This window comes from Egretta garzetta, unplaced genomic scaffold, assembly GCF_000687185.1.
Source record: "Egretta garzetta isolate BGI_Z169 unplaced genomic scaffold, ASM68718v1 scaffold172, whole genome shotgun sequence".
Classification (NCBI taxonomy): Eukaryota; Metazoa; Chordata; class Aves; order Pelecaniformes; family Ardeidae; genus Egretta; species Egretta garzetta.
The window spans coordinates 136055-144355 of NW_009258951.1; positions in this window are offsets into that span (position 1 = coordinate 136055).

An 8301-nucleotide genomic window follows, 5' to 3' on the forward strand; every position below is an offset into this window, starting at 1 on the left:
GAGCCATCCCCGTGGCAGGGCAGGAGCTGTAAGGACACAAGGACCTGGTGGAGAAGGAGGGCAGGCAAGGATGGTGGCACGTTCTGCCTGGAGGCTTTCATAGCAGGGGTGAGTCCTGGCCCCGGTCTCCCCTGGCAGATGGCAAATGCTGGAGATAGGAAGCAAAGCCCTTGGAAGGAAGAACTTTCCTTGGTGGCAGCCAGGAGTCCGTGACGGGGCTGTCCCACCTGGTGCTGGGGCTGCCCATCTGCCTGCCGCTGCCTGCAGGCACCCTTCCAGCCTGGACTACCCAGGAGTTGCCATGTCCCACCCTGGTGGCTTTGCCACCCGGCAGTGCCAGCACCTGGGGACAGTAGTGTCACATAGGGTAGGGAAGAACTACCCCAGCGGCTCGGATAGCTCACCCACAGACGGGCACCAGTGCCAACTCTGGCCCTAGCTCGGAACCCCCCACCCTTCCCCAGCTTCTCCAGGAGATGGAGCAGGAAAACCTGTTAGTCCTGGGAGCAATCCACTGGCTTCCAAGTTGGAGCAGTGACCTGAGTAAGTGCCTGCCTGGATTGGGGCCTGCAGGAGCAAACTCTGGCCATGAGGCTCCCTCAGAGGAGGGAGGGAGGGAGAGACCGGAGGCAAGTGGGGATGCCTTTCCAAAGCAGGCAGAAAAATTGTCCGTCAGCAAGGCTTCTCCACAAAGAGGCGAGCACCGTCTCTGAGACATAATAGAACAAATGTTGGGAGGAGGAAAAAAAAAAATACAGGTTTCTAGAGCAGGGATTTTCAACCTGTTCTGTTTTGTTGATCTCCAAAAATATCCTACCAGAGATGCGAGTTCCTTTGTAGCCAACCCACACCACCTGGCAAGACTCTTGCTGGCCTCTGTAAGCCTTCCTTAAAAGCAGTCACACAGAGCCACGGGGATCCCCCAGCCACAAAAGCGGCAGCTCTTGAGAGCACTGCAAACACATAACAAACCAGGCTGGCTTACCCACGCGGGACTCCCATGGAGCGGTTGCAGCCCCAAAACCCCAGGCCTGCCAGAGGATGGCCTTTGCAAGGGCAATGTTTGCCCCATGCCCGCTGAAGAAGGGGCAGGAGGGCACCCAGTGAAGCTGGGAGGGGCTGAGGTGCACCCCCAGAGATAAGCAGTGCTGGAGAAATTGCAGCTTCAAATCCATGCTTCAGCCGTGGTACTTGGTGTGGATTCTCTGGTGACTAATAAAAAGCCTGTGTTTGCAGCAGCCAGTCTCTCAGGGAGGGGGTGTGTGCGCTAGTGAGCATCCCCTCTCTGCTTGGCCACTTGTTTCCAGGACACTTGCACGAAGATCTAGGGTCTCCTCCTCACCTGCCCATCAAATTTGTTTAAAATTAGTACCATGGGTTTGCAACCACTAGAAAGGAACAGAGAGCAAAAACGGGATGAAGGCTCCCTTGCTTTGGAAACCAATGTGGAAAGTAGCTAGAAAAAATGCTGGGGGATGTGGGAGGGTGGAAAGGAGAGAAGTAGGAAGGGAGCGGTCCTGCTCCCAAAAGAGGAGGCTGAAATATCCCTCCTCTCTGAGACCTTCGTATTATGTGTGTCTCCACCAAAGTAGGATGCCTGAGCATCCTGGCCTAGATGGGGACAGCCCTGAGACACAGATTGGTCCCGATGTCCCAAATCATGTCCCTGTCCTGGACCTGAGAAATGGCACCCAAGAAAATCCCAAGTGGGGATCCTCCCTGTGTTCCCATGCTGAGCTGTTGGCTCTGCAGCCGAGCTGTGTGACACAGGGGACATGCACCCATCTGTGACCCCATACCCCCTTTGCCGCTGCCTTTGGTCACTCTGGTGTAAGGAGCATCCTTATTAACACACCGCTCAGACCAGAAAAGCCTCCTCTCCTATCGAGTCTGCACAGCCATGAGACGAGTCACCCAAACGATTTGGTTGAAAATCAACCTCCTCCTAAAAAAAACCAAAAAAAAGGGCAAGGATTTGTTTTCAGCCCGATCCGTTCCCTAATCCGATTCTTGTTGCACAAGGAGGGAGTGAGGCCACTCACCGGGCAGGGCTGGACGGCTACGGCTGCTTTTGGCAGCGGCACAGATTTCGATCAGCTTGAAGCAATCGTGAAACTGCAGCCTGAACTTCCAGTGACTCACCCAGAGAAAGGAAACTTCCTGGCTTGTGTGTTCTGGAAAAACTGCTATATTTGGCATGGAAAATAGGAACGATTCCTCTGGCCGCTTGAAATGGGAGCAGCAGAAATGACTCGATGGGCAGTTTAAGAGAGACGAACAAGGATGCTCTCTAAATTATTCATTGCAATCCTCCACGTTGTGTGTTTTGCCCACAACAGGCTCAAAAGTGCGTGCACACAGGATGGTCCAGGCTCCGCCAGGAAGATGCACGATTTATTGCTCCGACAGCAACCCCGCCAATGCACATTTGCTGTATATTATGGACTACGGACATTATAGGCTGCTTCCCATCTGTTTACCAACAAATACTGCTCCTAAAGGTATGGCATTGTGCTTATCGCTACACGTTGACCCAGCGTGAAAAATCTGCCAATTTATATTTTCATGACATCAGTAGCTAGAAATGCATTTCTTGCCAGCTTCAAACACTTTCAACTGTTTCATCTAGTATGCCGGGCAAAACAAAAAAAAGAGGAAACTGCTCTTCTGCAAATTACTGAAGTTGGTGGAGGGGGGACTATTTCTGAGGATTTAAAATGGATTATTCTCCTTTCTCCTTTTTTTTTTTTTTTTTTTATACTTGTCCAAATGGTTATTCAAATAGCTTATTCATTAAACTCCTGAGCTGGTAAATGAAAATCGTCATTTTCAGATCATGACAGCAGCACCTAAAAGAAAAAAAGATGTGAATAAATCACAAGAAAAAAAATAATTGACAACTTTTCATGAAAAATCAGTTAAAAAGAAAGAGAGAGCTGAAAACATTTTCCAGTGGGTGAAATGCCAACCAGCTCCTGGTTAGCGTATATTAAATTAAATATTCAATTTGGTCATGCACCACTTTTATTGGTGGATTAAATATCGACAAATATGTCTAGCAGAGGGAGATGCTTCACACTGCAGCCTGACAAATCCTGTGGCAGCTCTGCATCAGCACTTTGGGTGGGAAAACCTCTTCCTCCCACTGCTGAGCCCCTGTGAGGCTTATGCTCAGGATCCACGTGGCCACAGCCATCGCACGGGGGCTACCCCTCTCGCCTTAGGACCCCCCCGATGCCCGGCGTGGCTGTGCCAGCAGTGACTGACCAGCCCCTCTGCCGTGATGCTCAGGGCAGGGAGCGGGAATGGGGCTTTCGGGCAGCGACCCTCTCCCAGCTGCTGAGGATTTGGAGCGGAGGGAGCTCCAGAGCGGGGAACGGGCCATTGGATTTAACTCCTTCCGATTTCTATGCTGAATTTATCCAGTTGCTTTTCGCCTGTAAATTTTTAAGCCATTCTCCATGCTCCCACAGCAAGGAGGCCACAGCTTGGCAGAAGAGCTGTCCTTTTTGCTGGTGTGGAGCTTGCTGCTTTCTGGTGGCCCCGCGCTCTTGTACAGGGAAGAGCTGGGCGCACACCTTGATCTCACAGGCTTTTTTCCTCCTCCCCGCTCAGCCCCCTCTTTCTGAGGGTGCTGCTCAGTGGGAACCATCCCATGAAGGAGTGTTTGAGCCTGGAAGCAGCGGCCTCCTTCCCCCCAGTTCCTCCCTGCCTGGCTGGAAGGTGACCAGTCCCTCCAGTGCTCCAGCAGCGTGGGGGGCAAGCTGGGAGGCGAGGTGAGCAGAGGAGCACTCCTATCCCTGGCACCCCACATCTGCAGCCCACCAGAAGCCCCAGGAAGGAGTGAGACATGCTGGCATCATATCAGAGAGAAGGGGCTCGTCCGGGGCTCTGCTTTGCCTCTCAAATGCTGCCCCTGGAGATTCAGTAGCTGCTTGAGACTTCTGGTCCATCAATTATTTAATTCCCTCCAGCCATGTGGTCTTCAGCCCCGAGAGCTTGTCTCCTCTGAATGCACAAGCCCATGGTGGGGGGGTGGAGCAGGTCTGGGCAGGGGGATACGGAGCTGTGGCTGGGCAAGAAACGTGGAACCACAGGGGACAGGTCCCACCAGCCAAAGTGTTGAGCCACGAGCTATGGCTGGCACCTTCTCGCCCAGCCATCCATTGGCTGGAGGAGTGGGCTCTTCTCCCAATCTCCTGGGATACCCTGGGCAAATCACCTCCCTGCTCCGTGCCTCACTTTCCCCACCTATAAAATGGGGTCAAAGATTTCACAACCAGTGTGAGCTTTGGTGGCATCCACCACCCACCGCAGCAGCACAAAACACGTGTGTGCGAGATGATGTTTTGCAATAAAACAAGAGTCTGGCTCTTGCCCCTACTCATAGGGGCTACGCCACCATGGATGTGGTCTTTAGTGGATTGCTTAAGGCTGGTGGTCCCTGTTTGCTGCCGCCGCCTGCGCCGTCTTGAGCTAAAGCAGCATGGCACGGCACGGCATGGCGGGTACTACTGGGTAGGCAGGACAAGCCGCGACATGCGGGCAGGCAGGCGGCTGGAGCTGGGTAGGTGCGTTGCTGTTACCCAATAAATAACTCAAGCCCTAAAGCAGCCCATTGTAATTACAGGGGCCCTGCACAGATTGAAAAAGAAGAAGGAGGAAAAAAGGGAAATCAAGGTTCAGTCTTCCCCAGGAGGTAGTGCTCCACGGGGCAAGCGATAGAAGGGAGCGGTGATTTATATCTCTCCAGAGGAATTCTCCTTTCCAGGGCTGCTCCAGGCGCCGAACTGCCGCCAGGTTCAGCTGAGTTTCTCATCTGAATATGCATGAGCCAGTAATTAAGTCTCTCTGATACCAATCCAGATTTGGGGTTGGTTTTGTGAGTGTGTGCATGTGCCTTGTGTGTCTGTTGTCTCCCAGGTGTGCCGGCGCGGCAAGGAGGGACAAGATGAAGGAGCGGTAGCTCTCCATGCGGCTGTCCCTGCAGGATGACGGCCATCGGTGCCCCATGGCTGGCTTGGGGCAGGAGGGTGGCTCCAGTTGGGTGGGGAGCCCTGTGGGGTGGCTCTGATGGGTGTCCTGCTGGGGACAGTGGGAGGAAGGGGGATGGACAGCAGGACACGATCTGGGTCATGGCCACATTGCACAGCAATCCCTGCCTCAACATGCATCCAGCCTTGAGCACACGCGGGAGGGTGTTTTCCCTCCTTCTGAGGACATTGCAAAGACCTTGTGTTTGCAAAGCGCTGGGAGAGGCAGGGAGGGAAAAGAATCTGGCCTCGCCTCCTCCCTCCCACCTTCCTCTCTTGCTCTCCTTATAAATGTCTTCCGCACATCACTTTGAGCAGTGGGATGAGAGCCCCCAGGAGCGAAACCACGTCCCTGGCCCCAGGCCCAGGCCCGGGGCAGCATGTGGGTGTGTAATCTCTGTGTGATAGGTAGGCCCTTGCCCCGAGTCTGATCCACAGCGTTGTTCACTCGGGCTTAATAGTCACAACCAACCTTCAAAGCGGGGAAAAAAACAAAAAAGTCATTGGAAGAGAGAAACAACTGTTTTCCAACTTCACCAAGCCCACGACCCGGGGCACAGGTCTCTTACCCCTGCTTCTGAGGCAGGTTGCCCCGATGCCCTCCTCACCCTTCACTTGAGAGAAAGGCAATAATCAGCTTTGCTGCCGTTAAACCCAGCTGCGGGGCCTCAGCAGCCTGCCAGGAGCAAGCTGGGGTCATCCTGGCACACAGGCCGGGAAAGACAGGGATTTGAGTGCTGGCTCCCAGGCCACGGCGTCAGCGGTGCTGGTCCTCAGCAGCCAGGGAGGCAATGCTCGGTCCCCTCCTGCTGTTGTGGGCTCCCTTGGAAAAACCAGCATCCCAAAATGGAGGCCATGTCCCCCCTTGTGGTGTCCCCACCCTTCCCATAGGCAGAAGGAGGATTAGCAGCAGTGCTGGGGCGTGTTGCTGCCCTCAACCTGACCCTGGCTCCTACCAGCACCCAGCCAACGGGGGCAAAAAAGGGTGGTCCCTCACCACTGCCTCTCAGCCAGCTGGGGCGGGGGGGGCCTTCCCAGGGCTGGGGGCAAGCCAGTGAACGTCTGGGACATTGAGGGACTGTCATGTCATCACCTGCTGGGGACAGAGGACCTGGAAAAGTCGCTCTCCCTTTCCCATACCCTCCAGTCACAGGGGATGACCTCCCTAGAAAGCTCTCCTCACCCCAGGGCTCCACTCAGAGGCCTGAGGAGGACATCAGTGGGATGATGTCCCACATCCTGCCCACCACATCCCGCCCTGGGTGCCAGCAGCAGGGTGCAGAGCAGCCAGACTCCCTCCATCCCTTCGAGCGATCCCTGCAGATGTCTCCAGGTGCAGTGAGCAGCGGGCTGGGAAAGGTCGGTGAGTCAGAGCCCTGTTTTGTAACGCAGGGGGCAGAGCGCGTGTGGGAGCAGGGATGGCCCTGAGCTGAAGCGTGGGGCCCGCCTGGGCCTTTTGCAATCCTCTGGGTAAAGGCGAAGTCGGTGTCTCCATCCCTTAATTAAAGTGTGCCACAGGGACCTGCTCCCTCCTGTTTACGTGGTTTGTGGGGATGGACAGAGGAGCAACAGCCCGGGACGTGGCGAGCAGGGCAGCCTCATTTGCTCTTCCCTGGGCTGGGGTGGCTGGTGCTCTCCAAGCGCAGTCTTTGCCTCCTGCAGCCAGGTCTCAGCCTTGGCCCCACGGTCTCACGAAGATGCTTTTTGGACCCATGAGCCGCCCCCAGCGCTCTACACACCTCCGCTCCCCGCTGTGAGCGCACGTGAAACTCCTTCCCACCTCCCTGTCGCCCTCCAGCCCCCCCGGCGGTGCTCCTTCCCCGCTGCCTCCTCCGAGCCCCACAGAGCAAACGTCCGCAAAGCCCTGGCCCCCGCGTGCAACCCTTGCCCGTCGAAGGACAGAAGGTGACACAGCCAGGATGTCATCTCTGCCGGCTTCACATCCCGCATCACCAGCCTGACCTAGAAACACGACCGCATCTCGTGCGCCGGAGCCCAGGGATGCTGCAGGCTCATCCTTCTGTTTTTTCCAGAGCAGCTGAGTGACAGTCGCCCCTCCCCTGCCTCTCCGAAGAGCGTAATGAGAATTTCCTCCGAGGAGCAGCTTGCCGCGATGAAATAATCGCCCGAGCAGCAGGATCTTCGCTGGGGATTAGAGAGGCTGCTACTTGCTGAGCTAGGGAAACGGCTGACGAGGAGGGAAAACTCCTACCACCTCCTCCGGCACCTCAACTCCTTTGCCAAAGCAATCGCCTGCCGCAGACGGAGTGAGGTCCCAGGCAGAGCTCAGCCGTGGAAACTTCTGTCCACGATGCTTGGACACTTTTGCAAAGTCCCCTTCCACCCTCCTCCTCCTCCTCTCCCCGCGGAGCTGCTCCCCAGCCCTGGCCAGTGGGAGGGGTGAAGAGGTAAAGCAGCAGCTGCCTTTTACAGGCAACAGTTTTTTTGTTGTTGTTTCTTTTTGGACTGCTGAGGCATAAACCGCTGAGCTGAGCCTGCTTCTCTCTGCCTTACGAGCAGGGGAACTCACCAGCCAGGTTATCCCACTGCACAGAGGGACGGCGGCAACGGCTATACATGGATTTCCGATGCAGAGTGGTTTTGAGGCGGTTTTGCTTCCACTCCAGGCTCGGTTGTTTTTTTTTTTTTTTCTTGTTCTCCCCCCTCCCCCCCATCTTCTGTGGGATCCTGGCGTGACCATCCCTTGAAGACTCCTAATTTTCTTCCCCAAATATCCCATGTCTCTTTTTATTTTTTTTCAACTGTTCGTGAAATGTGGGAACCCCAAGCCCAAAGGAACATCCCTGGTTTGAGGAGAAGGCACACATTAAAGCCAAGTTATAGCAGAAGTGTTTTTAATTTTAGGGCTGGGCTTGGGTGGAGGTTTTTTGTTTTTTTTTCCTTTCCTCTTTCGGACTCATTTAGAGACTCACCGTCCGCCAGCCCCCAGCATGGCTGTGGCAGAGGGTGCTCCTGCCTCCAGCCCTGGTAGCAACCTGCCCCAAACCCACAGCCACTGCCGAGTGCCGCCCCCGGGAACAGACAGCAGCCGCCCTTGTCTGGAACACAGCAAGCGAGAGGCATAGCCACCAACGACCAGAAATCCCATTTCCATAGCCCTGTCCTTCCCCCAAACGGGTGGAGAGGCCCTCGCCCCACTCCCGCCCGGACGCCAGGGCAGAGCGGGATACCCAACATGAGAAATTTGTTGCCCCCCAAAGGCCCCTCCTGACTAAACGCCGCCTTGCCGGCGGCACCCGAAAGCGGC